Source organism: Peromyscus californicus, unplaced genomic scaffold, assembly GCF_007827085.1.
Source record: "Peromyscus californicus insignis strain IS unplaced genomic scaffold, ASM782708v3 Scaffold_23__1_contigs__length_62951481, whole genome shotgun sequence".
Classification (NCBI taxonomy): Eukaryota; Metazoa; Chordata; class Mammalia; order Rodentia; family Cricetidae; genus Peromyscus; species Peromyscus californicus.
Genome location: NW_026294534.1, coordinates 33,007,572 through 33,025,616, shown reverse-complemented (window position 1 = coordinate 33,025,616; position 18,045 = coordinate 33,007,572).

Here is an 18,045-nt window from a genome sequence, read left to right as displayed (position 1 = left end):
TTTTGAGGCCAGCACAGACTATCTAATAAGAGTGAGACTTTATCTCAAAACAAGCAAAATTATCAGAAAAAGCACATCTCTCCCACATACCATTTTAAGTTAAAACCATAGCAGTCTATAAGCTGGGAAGAGGGCCCTAACCACTCACTGGACCTGTCAGTGCCTAGATCTTGGAACTTGTAGACTCTAGCACTGTGAGGAATTAAATTTCTATTGTTTACAAGCCAGCTAGTTTATGACATTGTGCTTTATTAACCTGTCACCTGAATAAAGACAGAACATAAGAAGCCAAACACATTACTGTCAAGCAACAGGAGTCAAAATTGGTGCCAATTCATTCTTCAACATCATTTCCAAAGTATAAGCACATTGAATCCTCCACCAGTGGAGGAAATACTTGAGAGAACATTCCAGGTTAGTAAAATGGTGAGTATTCTAAAGAGAAAAGGAAATTGAAACACACAGAAGTAATAATATTATTATCCAAGAGTAGCTGCCTTTGGGGTGTTTAAAGTGTGGGGGTTTGAATAAGAATGGCCACCATAGGCTCATGTTTGAGGGCTTAATCTCCAGTAGGTAGAACTGTTTGAGAAGGGTTAGGAGAGGTGACCTTGTTAGAGGAGGTGTATCACTGAAGAGAGGGGCTTTGAGGTTTCAAAATTCCAGGCCACTCTCTGTTTCTCTGTTTGCCTTGTGCTTGTGGATTAGATATAAGACCTCAGCTACTGCTCCTGAGCCATGCCTGTCTACTTGCTCCCATGCCCCCCTCCACGACGGTCATGAACTATAACTCTCTAGAATTGCAAGCTTCAAACTAAATGCTTTCTTGTATAAGCTGCCTTGGTCATGGTGTTTTGTCACAGCAATAAAAAAAGCAACTAAGACATAATGTAATATGGAGAATACACCATGAGCGGAGGCAAGGAGAGCCCTTTGCATATTTTTAGCATGTGAAACAAACGAGGTTCCCTGCATAGATTCTCAAGAGGGTCAGAAAGCAAATTGCCCTACAGATATTAGCTTCATGCTTTTCTTCCTGAGTTAGCCTATTCGGATTCTCAAAAGAGGAGCTTTAGGTAAGCAGATGGATGAAAGTAGGTTGTGTTTTGTTTTTTATTTTCCTTTTCTTTCCTTTCCTTTCTTTCTGTCTTTCTTTTTTTTAATTAACCCTGGAAATAGGAATGAGTCTTAGAAAAATGAGGAAGAGACATGGAGAAAATTCAAAGGTGCATTACCTAGGAGATCAATATTTATAGGTGTTGAAGTTAATCCCACTGGAATATTCTAAAGAGTTGGGTAAACTAGACTTGATCATTTTCCAACTTGGAGATGTATCTATCCAACATTGGCCAAAGACCCATCTGTGCAGCAATTCTCAACCTTGGCTGTTCATTAGAGTCATCTGGGAAGCTTTTAAAAACCTAATCCAGGCTACAAAGCAAACCAATTAAATCAGAATATCTGCAGGTGGGATCCAGAATGATGTATCATTTAATCATACCTTGGAGGTTTCAATGTTTCATCATTCTTGAGAAGCTGTCTGAGAGAGTAAAGTTCTTACATTTTGAATACAAGTATGCATGTGTACCAGGAAGGGCCCACCAGGGTTTACACACCAGAACATCAGGAAGCCCTGAGATAAGTGGGGAGAGAGTACCTGTATACTAGAGTATCCTCTAAACCTGTGTAGAGAGGGGCGTGAGAGAAGTTTGACATACTGTCTACACTTGGAGATGTATACATAATTTCATTCTAAATATAACAGAAGTTTAATTGAGAAAAGTTACTAAGGAAGGTAAATCTGAGCAACCTAGAACCTCGGTCTGTCCTTTCTTGTCCCTGATGATCTTGGAACTCTCATTATGTAGATGTTGCTGCATAATCTTTAAAAAAAAAATTACCCAAGGTTACTTTAAATTTCAGTGTATCTACTGAGGAAAATTTACTGTTGCCCTTAATTATCACCTCAATTAATGAGGTCTTTTCAGAATCCTGGCAGATTAGCAAAATATGTGCATATCACTGTCATAGATTTTAAATTTTCTCCCCGCTAAGATTCCAGTAACTTCATAATCTGTACCAAGTTTCGTGTTTCATTTTTTTTTCACAAATTGGTCTGAGGCCACCCGAATGTAGAGCTGAGCCCCGAACAACTTTCCTGCCCTCTGTAATGTATGGACATTCCCCACTTGATTCAAGTCATTAAACTGACGAGGACTGAAAGTGGCTTTCCTAAAACATACAGCAAATTAATGGGGATGGCAGACAGGAATCTGGGCCTAGTGGTGCACACCTGTATCCACAGCTACTTCCTAGGGGAAGGAAGGAAGATCATAAGTTCAAAGCCAGCCTGGGTTACTTGAACTTACAGATTGAGTTCACAATCAACCTGGGGATATAGCTCGGTGGTAGAGTATTTGCCTAGCATGGGCAAAGCCCTGAGTTCAAGTCCTAAAACTACAAAACAAAAGCTTACTGAGTATTCTTCTTTCATTATTTACTCAATTCCACACTCCGTTCAACCTACCTACTAAGCAACGTTAAATACTAGGCACCAAAATGATGATTACTACAGAGGCAGATTTTTCACTGAAAAAGTTGTGAAAGAGACATAACAAACGTGTCATTAAAATTATCACGTTCGGTATTTTGAATATTCTTTGATTTAAATGAAAGGAAAACTACATGTTGTCATGATGTGTGATGAGAACACTTGAAACAAAATAATTATATTGACTATAATTACTTTGAGATTTCAAGTGCTATAAGGGTCGTAGTTCTCAGCAAGATAAAAGGAAAGAAGGGTAAGCTTATTTATATTCTGGTGATCTAAGAATACCAACTACTGACGATCCGTCGATAGGGAAGACTCATTTAAGCTTAAACCTGTACACCCTCTATTTTTAAACATAATTACAGTTCCCTTTTATCTTTATTTACACTTAAGGAGAAACAAATGTCACTTGTTCCATTGTTGTTGTTATTGTTGCTTTATGTCTTTATTTTTTTTCTTTTTTTTTCTTTTTGTTTTGTTTTGTTTTTTTGTTTTAATCTCTCAGACAAGAAAGCAAGCACTGGAAAACATTGAGTATTGGGACCCTGCACCATGGCTCTGTGATGACCATAAACTTTGGAACAGATGCTTGTCAAATGAAATTGTATTTGTTCCTTGGGCCATAGAATATGTGTTTAATAAGTAATTGAATTTTCTCACTTAAGCTGTAAATCAATTTGTCAGCTTCCTTGTGACTCACTCTGTAAACAAACTTACTTTGTGCTAATTAATTTAGCCAGTCTTTTCACTTAAGAAACTTCTTGTGAAAATTTATTCCAATAGACCTACTTACAATAAAAATTACCTTTAGCAGATCATGATTCAGTCAAAATACACAGCTTTCTTTCATTTATAAAGAGAGATCGAGAGCTTAAATCTTGTGATAAGGTTGGTTCATCCTTACTATTACAGTATTTTTAAGAAGCAAAATTAAGTATCAAAACAAAACCACCAACTTCGTGTGATTTTGTTATTATCAATATTTTATCTCGAAATCTTCTAAGTGCTATCAGATTTTCCATCTTATCTGACTTTCATAATCGTGTTGTGAGTGAAGAATTAGCATTCTAAGCTTATCAATGCAGAAACGGAGACAAAGTTGCTCAGCTTGCAAGTTAAGGATGACCAAGCAAGTCTTCCCTGTTTAGAACCTCAATCTGAAACTTGGGAGTCTCAGGATTCAGCGCCACTGGCGCTGTCCACCCATCTATCCCCCATATCCATCTCCAACCACGGCTCTTGCTTTTCAGCCCCTGCACCCAATCCCCACCTCAGAGCACCAAACGAAACGGAAGCTAACTGTATGAACATTACCAACCATTCCTCACGCTCTGGCTCATGCAACCTCAGCAGGAATTTATTGATCATCTGAATCCAGTTCATTTCTAGGCACAGCTGATAGACTTGTTACAAAAGAGAGAAGATCCTCCTGACTCTGCCGGACTCAGAGCTGATCCTAGTTCTCTGCGACTGAGAGAGTTCATTTCTGTCTCCAGAGCAAATCCCTCAAGTCCTTTCTGAAGTACATACAGTTGAAATAAAAGGCCTAAACCGAAATCATGATCATACATCAACTTAGTTCTCTCGTATACTCGTACTAATCATGGTGAATGTTTGTCTCATATTTGGTTTGGGTTACATTCTAGATGGGGGATAGTTTGGGATTTTGCTACTCTTCTTTAATACTGCTCTAATTTAAATCCCCTCATCCATGATGTCATGTCCTTGAAAAATTAACCCAGAAAACTGTTTCACACTAGAATTAAAAATGGTTCTCCCAAGCTGGGCTTGATGGTGCATGCCTATAGTTCTGGCAATTGGGAGGCTGAGGCAGGGGGATCATGCATTTGCAGCCAGCCTGTACCATATAGCGAGACCCTGTCTCTAAAAACAAATAAGAACATCAATATTTTCTTTCTAGTCTCAATGATCCCTGAAACAGAAGTATGGCCAGTCTGTCACTGTCAGGGGCCCTTCCTTAGGCCCAGAACCTTAATTCTGGAGTAATCAGACAAGGAGACTACCCAAGCTGTGCTCACTGCAGACCCCAAGCTGATTTCCTCTTCAGAACATCTTTGCTCCATGATTGCTCTTCATCTCTGTTCCCAAGTTTATTTCTGTTAGGTCTCAGGAAGTACACATGTCCAGAAATGACAGTCTTGGCTCAGTTTAAGCCAGACTATGGAAGGATTTCTGTTGGTTAGATAAAAGCCAGCATTCCGCCGGGCGGTGGTGGCGCACGCCTTTAATCCCAGCACTCGGGAGGCAGAGGCAGGCGGATCTCTGTGAGTTCGAGGCCAGCCTGGGCTACCAAGCGAGTCCCAGGAAAGGCGCAAAGCTACACAGAGAAACCCTGTCTCGAAAAACCAAAAAAAAAAAAAGCCAGCATTCCTCAGGACATATGGCTTGACATACACTTGTGATTGAATATCAAAGCCCATGCTGGCCTCCAGGCTCCCTCAGCCTCTGCTCCTAAGTACTCATTGCACATCTCAAAGCTCCCACGCTAGTCACCAGGCCCTTCTCACCTCCCAAATTCCCCCTGCACTACACAACCAGACTGTTAGAGAACCTCACTATCTTTACAGCCCCAAAAAATGTGTGCCCCACACCCCATGCCTGCTAGTCTCCGTTCTCTGTCGGATAGCCCTGGCCATGACCAATCTACTTCCTTTTCTCCCTGCTCTGGACACTTCCAGATGCCTCTGGATGATTCCCCTCTCTTGTCCACACTAAAACCTTCCTCCAGCCGTGAAGCACTATTTCAGTCTTTTCTTTACTGTATTCCTTGCATGTAAGTTCGTCTGTTTCTAGATGATTCTTTGAGTCTTGTCGGCATCACTACTGCCAGTCTTTCTAAAGATACCCTCCCCTCTTTTGGGTTGTCTTCAAATGGCTCCAACCAAAGAATACTAAGGGACTCACTAGGAAAACTCACTGGTCCCTGCCGTCACTCACTTCTTTTCATTATAAAGAAAGCTTCAAGTTCTACAAAATATGGAGTCAGGTCTCCATTAATTACTATTAGACACTCATATCACTTTTTTATTTTAATCAAGTGTGAAAGTGTAGTACGTACAATAATACGCATGCCACATATTACTTGACAGCAACAGCAAATGACCATGTTTATGTACAAACTTCACTACACTTTTCATTGGCACAGGGACCTGAACTTACTTGAATACTTGCAGCAGGCAAGAGCCTGACACATCTCGGCTTCATCATATTTCTTTATTTTTAATCTCACTCATGAACCCTCACACTCAAATTGATAGCCCTTTTTCTTTGGTTATTATTATTATATACATATGTGTGTATATGTATGTGTGTGTATGCACAGATATATAAATACAACCTCTATGCCCATTCTTCTTGTTTGTATGTGTGTGGTTTCAGAGCTTACCACTTTGTACTGGTTATCCAATACAGGAGTTCACTTCTGGGTGAGGCAAATTCTCCCTCTCCCAGCAGCCATTAGCTGCCTATAACTATTGTCTAAGGGTGGGACCCCCTGAAATTTCCCCTCTTCTGCAATAGCATATCTATTGATATCACCATGACTCTGGTCTTCTATATGAGCCATTTCTAGGAGAGGCTGTTTCACAGGAGACTTCTCAGTGTTCCGGCTCTTACAATCGGCCCCCTCTTCTTCTATGAGCCACAGATGCAGGAGCTGTGATGTAGACATAGGTATTGGGGCTGGGCTCCCCCTCTATCTCCACATTGTGTCCATTTGGAGTTTTCTGTGATGGTCTCCACTTGCTGTGAAGGAAAGCTTCTTTGATGATGAATGGTCACTGCACTTAACTGTGGGTAGAAAGATAAGATTTTCAAAATCTCATTTTTAATGATTGTTCAATAAAGATTTTTGAGGAGAAAAAAAGAGTGGGAAAGAAGATGTGAGGGAAGAAGGGGCAGAGAAGGAGAAAGGGGAGAGGAAGGGAGGCAGTATACAAGATGGATGAATTAAAAGGAAGTGGCCTCAACCCTACACAACTGTAGGCAACTGAAGAAAGCTGGGAATGGGAAAGGTTGTCTTCCTTAGGGAACAGCGTACCAATTTGTTGTCCAATGCCAAAATGTCAACCCTGAAAACATGTAAGTATATAGACTAAACAAGTTATAATAGCAATACATGTGTTTACACAGATATGCACGTAACAAGAATTAGTGAAAGGGGATAAATGAGGAGAGGAAAAGGAAGGGAGAAATATAACTATATGTATAATTTTATATATATATATATATAATCTCAAAAATAAAATAAATAAAAAACAAAATGGAAAATGGAAAAATGATAAATGGCAAACATGAGGCTCGGAAAACAATCCCCTGTGAGCATCTATAATTAAAAACAAGTTAGAGCCGGGCGGCAGCGGTGGCGCATGTCTTTAATCCCAGCACTCGGGAGGCAGAGCCAGGCGGATCTCTGAGAGTTCGAGGCCAGCCTGGGCTACAGAGCAAGATCCGGGACAGGTACCAAAAACTACACAGCGAAACCCTGTCTAGAAAAATTTAAAAAAAACAAAACAAAAACAGTAAGTTAGAGATGACCATCACAGCTTCCTCATCCCTGTTAGATACATGGTAGTTCTAAAAGAACAAACTGCAGTGTAGATATTTTATAGGGAAACTGAGGAATATTAGTATCTGAAGGAAACTAAGAGAAACATATAGAAATACAAAATTAGATATATAAATTAAGAAAAGTTAGTCTTAATAAAGTGAAAAATTAGGCCAAGAAATGAAATCAGGGAGGGGAATGTGACAAAAGCAGACATAAATAAAATAATTTAATTATTTGGGACATAATTTAATGACATGTGGGGTGGAATCTACGAAAATCTTGCATTTCTATGTAAACATTGATTGTTGGTAAAGCACATAAAAGAGAAAAGGAAGATTGAGAGCACCATGGATGACCTCTCTGCTTAAATGAAATTTTATCCAGAGCAAAACAAAACTTTCTGTATGTGTCTCCTACTGTGGAAATCTTTCTCTGTAACTACTTTATGTGTCCTTTGATTATTTGGCTAGTTAGATTTCCATTACTTAAAATGAGTTTTCCTTTATTTTGCTATTTTCAAACTGAGATCTCTATTATAGGCATGCTGCATGCTTTCATTAGCAATTCCCCATTAATAGAAGGATTCCATCTCTCGACATTGTGACCCCCGGGTTTTATTGATGCTGCTTTTAGCACGCATCAGCTATATAACTCAGGTCTCTGATTTGCTCATCTGTTTTCATTTTGTGGCATAGCAACTTTACATGTTCAGCCACTGCCAAGCAGAAACATGGATAAGCAATTATCTGTTAAATCAATATCTCCCAGATGCAAGTTATTTAATGTTTTTATTAACCCTTAGAAAGGCATCATTCCTCAATCCCTATATGAAATAGCTATTCAATAGGAAATACAGCTACTGCACATACACAAGCATCATTTAAAACTAAAAAGGAAAATGCAAACCTCTTTCTTGCGAAAATATCCTCTTTTAAATTTCTACATATTATAAAATATAAAATGAATCTGGATCACTTACAGAGAAAATTATTCTAAAATCAGGTGCTTAAAATGAATTATTAGAGGTAACTCTAGTTAACCAAATGAAATACTATGAGAATTATATATGATTAGTCTCCAAATATAATCAATACTTCCTTTACTCTAAGCAATAGAAAATATAAATATTGGATTGAGAAATCATCAATCTTTGCTTTCTCAAAAACACACAGACCCTTCTTTTTTCATCATTCTGTGCACAAACCAAGATAAATGCAAAAAACAAACAAACAAAAACTTGCTAATCATAAAAACAAGAGTAAATTTTAAACCTTGATTCTAAAAGCTTTCCACGTCTTCTAGTTAAGGGAAAATATAATCCCCTCTTTTGCCATTGCAATTCACACTGCACTTATTAAACTGTTTAATTTGTTTAAACAGTTTAATTTGAAGATTGCTCTGCTTTCTGGCCAGGGAAGGTGCCATGCAAGAGAAAACAGCCAACAGCAGCACACTTCAGTAAATGTGGTCATACAGCATTAGAGCCTGGCAGTCATATTCAACTACACATTCCACACAATAAGAATGACCAATAAGGAGAAATAGCATCTGCCTCTATCTAATCAGAGACAATTGCAGAGCCCAGACAATGGCAGAGTCCACTCCGTGGTTTCACCAGACCATGGAAGACAACCAACAGTACTATTTAACCCCAGAGCACGAAAAACTAAATAGAGTCCATCCAGACAACCCAACACTTAGTCATCTGCCAATCCAAAGTTGCTATCAGTCATACTATTCAGAATCCCAGACTAGACTAAATGGTAACCATAGCAACAAATACCTGCAAAGTGAGATAGGGCATTCATCTATTCAAGTAAATACACATCAATACAAGGATGTAAGTACTACAAAAATTCAGGTAAATATGATACCATCAGAAATATTAATGAATTCAAATAATAAGCCAAAATAAATGGATAGCTATATAAAATGACTGAAAAAGCTTTAAAAATAATCTTCATAAAGAAATATGGAGAGAGAAAAAAATCTAAAGAAATCATATTTGGCATTACATAAAGCAATCTTTTTCTTACTAAGAGAGTTTTTAAAAAAGAAAAAAAAAGAGCTATTGAGACTGACAAAATGGCTCAGCAGGGAAAGGATCTTGTCTCCAAGCCTGACAACCTGAATTTGATACCCAGGACACACATGGTAAAGGAGAGAACTGAATGCCACAAGTTGCCGTCTTAGCTAAGGTACATGCATAGGCCCACAAACATATAAACATTCAAATAAATGCATAAGTCATATTTTAAAAGCTGTCTTAAAATAACTATAGCTATAACACATTGGTAAAGGATACATGTTACAAAGGCAAATACAGATTTTGAAATCCAAATCGTAGAAGAGAGAGAAGGGAAAGGAAAGTGTAATTGCTATAATGAAGAGAAGTTGCTATTAGTTTAAAGTAGCCACTTGTAACAACCAGGAAAGAGAAATACGTATATCTATGATAAAAGATGCCAAGCAGGTCACCACAGCAACCATCAACCAGTAAAGGAAGACAAAGAGGAAGAAACACAAAGAACTTACAAAACCATCTTAAAACAGAGTATAAAATGGCCATGGCAAATCCATACCAAGCTGTAATTTTCATAAATATAAATGGATCAAATTATCTAATAAAAGGTCACAGAGTGGATGAACTTTCTCGAAACCAATCATACAATCCCCACAAGACACTTTGCTAGAAAGGGCACATACAGATTGAACATGAAGAGACAGAAAATGACATTTAGCTCAAATGGAAAGTGAAAAAAAACAGAAGTAGTTATATTTATGTCAGACAAAATAGACTTTAAGTGAAAAACTACAAAACATGAGAAAAAGGATCAGTATTTAATGACAAACACGCAAATTCCCAAGAAGGTATAGCAATCATAAACAGATTTGCACCTCACATTGAAGCATCTAAAGATATAAGCATTGTGAAATGACCTGAAGAGGGAGGCTGCAACACCATCCTAACAGCAGGAGACTTCAATAGCCTACTTTCAACAATGGACAGAAAATCTCTAAGGAAAGCTTGAGCTTGAGTTATACCTTAGACAAGCAAATAACAGAAACATACAGAGCACTTTAGCCAACAGCAGCAATGTGCACAAGATCACAATGACATAAACTAGAAATCAATAATAATAAGAAAAATATTGAAGAAACCCATTTATGTGAAAACTAACATTATACTCCAGAAAACTGATGAGTCACTGAAGAAATAAAAAATAAATAAAAAAATAGCTTATACAAATAAAAGTCACGATATAGTACCCCTAAATTTTTGTGATGTGGCAAAAAAGTCCTAAGAATTTATTGTGATAAACATTTATGTCCAATATGTCTTCTAAAGTAAGAGAGATAAAGTCATTGAAACTAGGAGCTTAATTTAGAAAATAGCTAGGTTATCTAGAAAAGGAAGAAAAACAAATAAAATTAGAAATAAAATAATGAGACATTATAGCTGAAATCATCAGAATACAAGATTCCATGATTATGAGCAATATACCCAAACAGATAAACTGAAAGAAAAATAATAAATTTTAGCTACACACAACTAATCCAGGCTGGATTATAAAGAAATGGAAGTTTTAATAGACCAGTAAAGAGTTTGAGTCAATAATGAAAAGCCTACCATCAAAGACAAGCAAGCCCATGAGTAGATGGCTTCACCATTGATTCCTGCAGAACATTTGAAGATCTGGAGCTGATGAGATAGCTCACCTCCAAGCCTGAGAGTATGAGTTCAATCCCAGGAACCCACATGGTGGAAGGTGAGAACCAACTCCTTCAAGTTGTCTTCTGACCTTCACATATACTTTGGCATACCCTCGAAAACAATAAATAAGTAAATAAATAAACCAACCAATCCATCTCGACTCTTCCAAAAAGTTGAGAAGGCATAACTTTTACAGTTGTTTTACAGGGCAGTGATGGTGTACACCTTTAATCCCAGCACTCGGGAGGCAGAGGCAGGCAGATCTCTGTGAGTTCAAGGCTAGCCTGAACTACAGAATGAGTTCTAGGACAACCAGGGCTACACAGAGAAACCCTGTCTCAAAAAAACAAACAAACAAATAATAACAACAACAAAAGCCATTTTACAAAGCTAGTACTTCACCAATACTGGTATCAAAGCCAGGTATGGCAGTATAAGGAGACTAGACTCTGGCACCCTTGGTGAACATAGATTAAAAAAAAAAAAAAAAAGAATCTCGGCCGGGCGGTGGTGGCGCACGCCTTTAATCCCAGCACTCGGGAGGCAGAGCCAGGCGGATCGCTGTGAGTTCGAGGCCAGCCTGGGCTACCAAGTGAGTTCCAGGAAAGGCGCAAAGCTACACAGAGAAACCCTGTCTCGAAAAACCAAAAAAAAAAAAGAATCTCAACCAAATACTATAATTCAAGTACACAGTAAAAAATCATTCACCGCATTGAGTGGGACTTATTCTTGGTTTGCAAAGATGGAAAAACATATGCAAAAGCAGTAAATATGACATGTTATGCTAACATAATGAAGGATTGGTCAAAATCATTTCACAAAGTTTAACAGCCTTTCGGGGCAAATTCCCAGTGGATTATATATGGAGATAATTACCTCAGTGTAATAAAGGGCACCTGGGACAAACCCATCCCAATATCCTTCTCAATGGCAAACAGTTAAACTTTCCTCTATTATCAGAAATAGGAAAAGAGCCTGGTCTCACTGCCATTGTTCCCCACAGCTCTTGAATTCTTCACCAGGGCAGTGAGTCAAAGACAAGCAAAAGGCCTTTCAATAGGAAAGAAGTAAAATTGATACCAAGTATGACTGACATGGTAGAGAAAATGTGGCATGTGTACATAGTAGGATACATTGATCAGCTATAAAAACAGGGAAATTGTGTGATTTGTGGCAACAGGCATAAATTGGGGCAGGGCCATTATGATAAGTGTAATTATCCAGAAACACATAGTCAAATTACCTATGATCTTACTGATAGGTGAAATCAAAGTTAAGTTCATAGAAGTAGAAAATGGAATGATGCTTGCCAGAGTCTGTAAGGATGAAAAGCCAGGGGATGGGAGCTAAAAGGCAGGAAAAAGTCCATCAAAGGGTACAGAGCTTCAGATAAGAGACTAGGTTTTGAGATACATTGCATATTTGTAAACTATAATTACAATATATTACAGATTTCAAAATAAATAAGAGAAAATTCCAAATGTCTTCCTAGGGAAAAAAAATCATAGGTAAGTACAATGATGGATATGATACTCAGCTTGATTTAGTCATTCCACGTTGCATAAATATGTCAAAACATCACACTGTACCCTATAAATGTAAATAATTACAATCTGCCAATCAAAAACAATGCTGACACTTATTTTTAAAAGACTGTGTTTTCTGCTCAGTGTCTGAGATTTTTGCATATCATTGTCTTAATCACTGACAGTTGCAGGATAAAATCTGAATGCCTAGGCCTGGCTCCCAAGGTCCTTGTCGTGTCCTACTTGTCCATCATTCAATCTCTAAGACCTTCATATCATATGTTGCTTTCCAACTATACAAAAAACAAAACAAACAAACAAAAACCCGACCTGCTGAAACCCTAAGAAGTGGACCTCACTCCAGACTCTTCTTTTCTGAACATGCTATTTGCTCTACCCAGAAGTGCTACCTAAAAGCCTTTCCAATGACCTTTTTTTTTTTTTTTTTTTGGTTTTTCGAGACAGGGTTTCTCTGTGTAGCTTTGCACCTTTCCTGGAACTCACTCTGTAGCCCAGGCTGGCCTCAAACTCACAGAGATCTGCCTGGCTCTGCCTCCCGAGTGCTGGGATTAAAGGTGTGTGCCACCACCGCCCGGCCAATGAGTCTTCTTACAATGTACAGAAGTAGAGACAAATGTCTCCTCCCATATTATTCTGTAACTAAGACAGAATTGTATGCCATTGCTAGTGCCTCCCTCTTCCCTGATAAGTAGGCTATAACAGTTTAGCTAATAACCTTGCTATATCTATTTGTTCATGTGTTATTGCAATTTCTTCCTCATTTGCATAGAAACTTCTAGAGCTGGGTTCTCTATTTGGGCATGCCTAAAGTAAAACTTGGTGACTTTCCCCATCCTTTCCAAAATGGAAGGATATATCGTCTTTAAAACTTCCTATCAAGGATCCTAGTCTTAGTGAGACTATGATAAATCAGTCTGTTTCAGAAGTGAAAGAGGGGAGACAGAGAGAAGCTAAGTAACTCACTCAAATAGATTCTGTTTGCTAAAGCCTATATTCTAATGAGCTCCAGTATCAATCTAAACACTGGGAGGTCCGGGTAACAAGAATAAGGAATACTGGGCCATGGAGGCAAGTGGAGAACAGTTTGGGGATGATGCTGGGCAGTTTCATGTGCAGAGGAGGCTCTCAAACAAGCCCTCTAAGATATGTATGTTCCAGTACCCAGGAAGCAAGCATGCAAGAGGCATCCTGATAGTTGCTCGAGCCTGAGTAAGAAGTCAGCATGTTCCAGAAAGGATCTGTCAAGGAGGTGCAGAGGATGTTTTGCATGACACTGGTGCTGCTCCTATTATTCAGCTGATCCTGGAACTCATAGTCAGGTATTACTGGATGTGACCCTGGCTCTGGTCTATTGCAGCTGCACCCATCAAGTGTTCCCTGGAAAGTGATGTTATCATTTACTGAGCCTCCCCCCAAGTATGATCCCTGTTTCTTATTCTTGCTGACACATTCTTCAACTAGATAAGGTCATTGTCCCACCCCCAAAGTAAAAAACAGACCCCTATCAAAAATAATTAAATTTAGATTCATTGGCATCAAAATTCCCTTTAAAGTAACTATATTGGTGTGGAAAAGGACTGTCTCTAAGTAGGGCTGACCCACGGGGAACAAAAGGAAAAATGATGTTTGTTCTAACTTGTTTATCCAAAGGATTTATCATTCCTTAAAAGTTAAAAAAGAAGTTTTTATATAAAATTTCAATTAGAAAAATGGCATTCCGCCAGAAAAGTGGGTCCTGTAAAATAGTATGTGTATTTACTTACAAAATACTCTGGACTGTATGCCATATGTATCCCAATTTATAATATACATTTTCCCTATACAGATGTTTTTAAAGAAAACTGTCAATTAGCATAATTTTATCATTTTGAAAACCACAAATAATGACCTATTAAGATGCTTAACTAAAGAGCAACTTATGCATTGCACTATTTTTATATTTACAAACCAAACACTTGATATTCACTATTTCTATATATCCCCAAATAATACATAGAGTTTTCTCATTTTCCAGGAATATTTTTTAGAGAAATAAGTTCAAAAGAAACAAGTTATGCCAGGCGGTGGTGGTGCACACCTTTAGTCCCAGCACTTAGGAGGCAGAGACAGGCGGATCTCTGTGAGTTCCAGACCAGCCTGGTCTCCAAAGTGAGTTCCAGGACAGTCAGAGCTGTTACAGATAGAAACCCCATTTCAACAAACAAAAAAGAAGAAAGAATGAATGAAAGAGAGAGAAAGAAACAAGTTATGTTTAAAGACATTTCATAAGCTCCAGAATTTACCTGATGCACAAAAAGTCACAAAATTCATAATGGAAACTTATGGACTTGTAATGGAAGTTATGTTCCATTTTATGTGAATTACTATTAAAAATTAAGACATTCCTATGCATGTGTGTGAGTGTGTTTGAGAGTACATATATACGTGTCCTGTGTGAGTATGCATACAGGTGTGTTAGTGTTGTGTGTGTGTGTGTGTGTGTGTGTGTGTGTGTGTGTGTGTGCGCGCGCACACGCGCGCGATATGTGTACACCTGTACATGTGGATAGTAGAAGATAACCACAAGTATTATGCTCAGAAATTCCATTCATTTCCTTTGAGACAAAGTCTCTTGCTGACCTGGAGTTCACCAATGAAGCTGGACTAGTTGGCAGATTAGCCCTTCTGTCTCCACTTGCTCAGACAGGTATTACAAATATCCATCACAGTGCCAGGCATTTTCACGGGTTCTGGATGTAGAACTCAGGTCCTCCAAGCACTTTACTGACCGAGCTCTTTCTCTAGCCCCACCATCTTATACTGAGACGGAATATCACTCCACAGTACAGGCAAGCTCACTAGTAGCCCAGGCTAGCCTCAGATTCACAACAATCCTCCTGCCTTAGCCTCCCATGTTCTGGGATTACAGGTGTGCTCTACCGCTCTCAATTCCTAACTATATTTCTTAACCTAAAACTCTTTGACTGTGCAAGGGTTAAATATGTTGATTGTATCTTGAGTGTAGCTAGGGGATTATTTAAATTCTCTTTAAATGAGTTGTGAGGGTAAAGGGAAAAGTTTCCCTGCAAAATAATTAGGATTTCAAAAGCAAGATGATTATTCCATTAGGTCAGAGATCCACAGCTAAGTTTATCATTTTCATATGTCTCTTTTCATCTGCCACATATAATTGCCTCGTTATTTGCCCCTTTTAAACCACAGAATAAAGTTCAGCACACAAATAAAATTCAACACAGCTAAACATATAAAAGTCGTTTTTACAGAAGTTCAAAATCGAAGCTACCCTGTCCCATCCTGTTCTCCTTTAGAATAGTCTTAGTTGGAACAGAAGAATGGGAATGGGCAATAACCCTTCAATAATGAAATGCCCACAAGACTGTGAGCTAGAAGGCACCCACATCCAAAGGTCTAATTACTCAGATGCCTGGCCTACATGATTTCATGCTTTATAATGTCAAGAGAATTAAAATAGCTCACAAAACTTTGCCCAGTGAGTTTTAAATCTGGTTGACACATGATATGTAAAAACATAAAAAGCTAGAGGCCCTCACTGGCTCCCTGCCCTTATCTCCTAAACCTTTTTCTTGCCATCCCAAATAATGCAACCAGGGACTCTGGGACTCTGATTCCTGCTGTGATAAAATACCCTGACAATGCCAACTTATGGGAGAAATGGTTTATACTATCTAACAGTTCAGGTTATACTCCCTCACAGCAGGCAAGTCACTGTGGCATAATCTTGGGGGAGTTGGTCATATCATATCCATAATCCGGAACAGAGGCCAATGAATGCAAAAATGCCAATGATCAGCCTGCTTGCTGTAAATGTGGCTACTCATTCAGTTCAGGGTCCAGCCCATGAAATGATGCTGCCCACATTCAGGGTAGGTCTTCCTACTTCAATTAACCAGATTAAGAAAAATCACTGACAACCATGCCTACAGGCCAACCTCATCTTGGCAATCCCGTATGTGTGAGGGACCAGTCCCCACACTTATTTACCACAGGAACTCTTGAGGATTGAGAGATAAGAGACTTAGTTAAGAAGCAGAGAGAAAATATAGAATAAACTTGGGATGGCCTGGAACCTATTCCAACAGGCCCTGACTGTCTCTGCCCTAAGATATTTATAGAAACGCCAAGGGGTGGAGCAAAAGACCTCCCCCTAGCATAGCCAAGTGCAGACCATCTCAGACACCTGCACTCAGGCCCGTGGTCCAATCATGCTCTCTATGCAGACCTGCTGGGGAAAGCCACTAGGAACCTGAAAATGGGCTCCCACACTCATGGAGACTCCTCTCCTGGGTTGTCCTAGATTGTGACACTTGACAATTGAAACTAACCATCACAGACTCCCATGGCCCCACCTGAGAGAGATGAACAAGCCTGTAAACAAACATACGGGCTTCTGGGAAAACAAACTGTGTAGTTCTGCTCTGCCCATCACTATGTGGAATTTTCCTTGGCTATTAAACCTCACTTCAGCCTGTTTTGTGGAGGTGAGAATGTGGAGACCCTCACAGGATGGATCAAATTTGCCCAATCCAAAAGCAAAGTGAGATGTGGACCATCATCCATCATTCTAGCAAACTGTGTCTAAAACTTTGCTGGCATGGGTAAGATTTAGAAGTATGGACACAGAATGATCATAAATGAAAGTATCATCTTCTCTTGATTGGGTGCTCAGATAAATAATCCCACTGAAGAGGGGCAATATATTGCTAGCTATCACATTTCTACAGCTGTCTTGGAAGGAGCTTTTTCCTTCATATATTCCTGGTGTCACATGGTTTCAGGCACTTATGTCAAGTGCACAACATGCTGCCATTAAGAGCAAGACTGAAGTCATAATGATAACTCTCTCACATCAACCCCACGCATAAGGGCTGGCCCAGCATTCAAGGGGCATTTTCACCAGCTATAAATAAAACAGTCATTAGAGCTGACAGGAAATTGTAACAGCAAAGTGTCAATCACTCCCTATCATGATCTGAAGTTTAATTTTCGAAGTGACTAAAGGGCAAAAGGTCCTCAACCGGGTTTTCTTTTTTTTTCTTTCAGATTTAAAAGTCTCTAAAATGAAATTCAGGTTGTGTGAGCTCCTAGTACCAAGCAAGATCACATAGCCTGTCTCACTGAAGTCTCCCTGGATGGAATAGGATGGGCCTGACAGTGAGGTTAGGGGCTCTAATGACCTTCCATTGGAAGTGTTTCTCAAGAGATGTAGAAGAAAGAAGTGATCTGAAGTTCAGCAGCTCTCGGGATACATTCAATTCTTTCCAAGTCTCAAGTATTTCAGTGATTAGAGATGTGCAATAATACAGCAGCCATCTATATCCCATGTGGGTATTGTCTAGTGGCTGCTGGTGTTGAAGTAGCTACCCCAGAGAGAAGAAGTAAGTGTAAAACACACACCCTGCATTTCCAAGACAGTAGAAAGGCTGTAATATGTACACACACACACACACACACACACACACACACACACACACACACACACGATGTTTTTGGATAGATTGAGCTAAGCAAAACATTAGTAACATTGCTTTACCTGTTTTTTTTTAAATGTGACTACTCAGAAATTAAATTTTAGTTTCTGTTGCTTATATATATTCCAAAGAACAGAAGGCAGAATCTAGAAGACATATTTGCACATCCA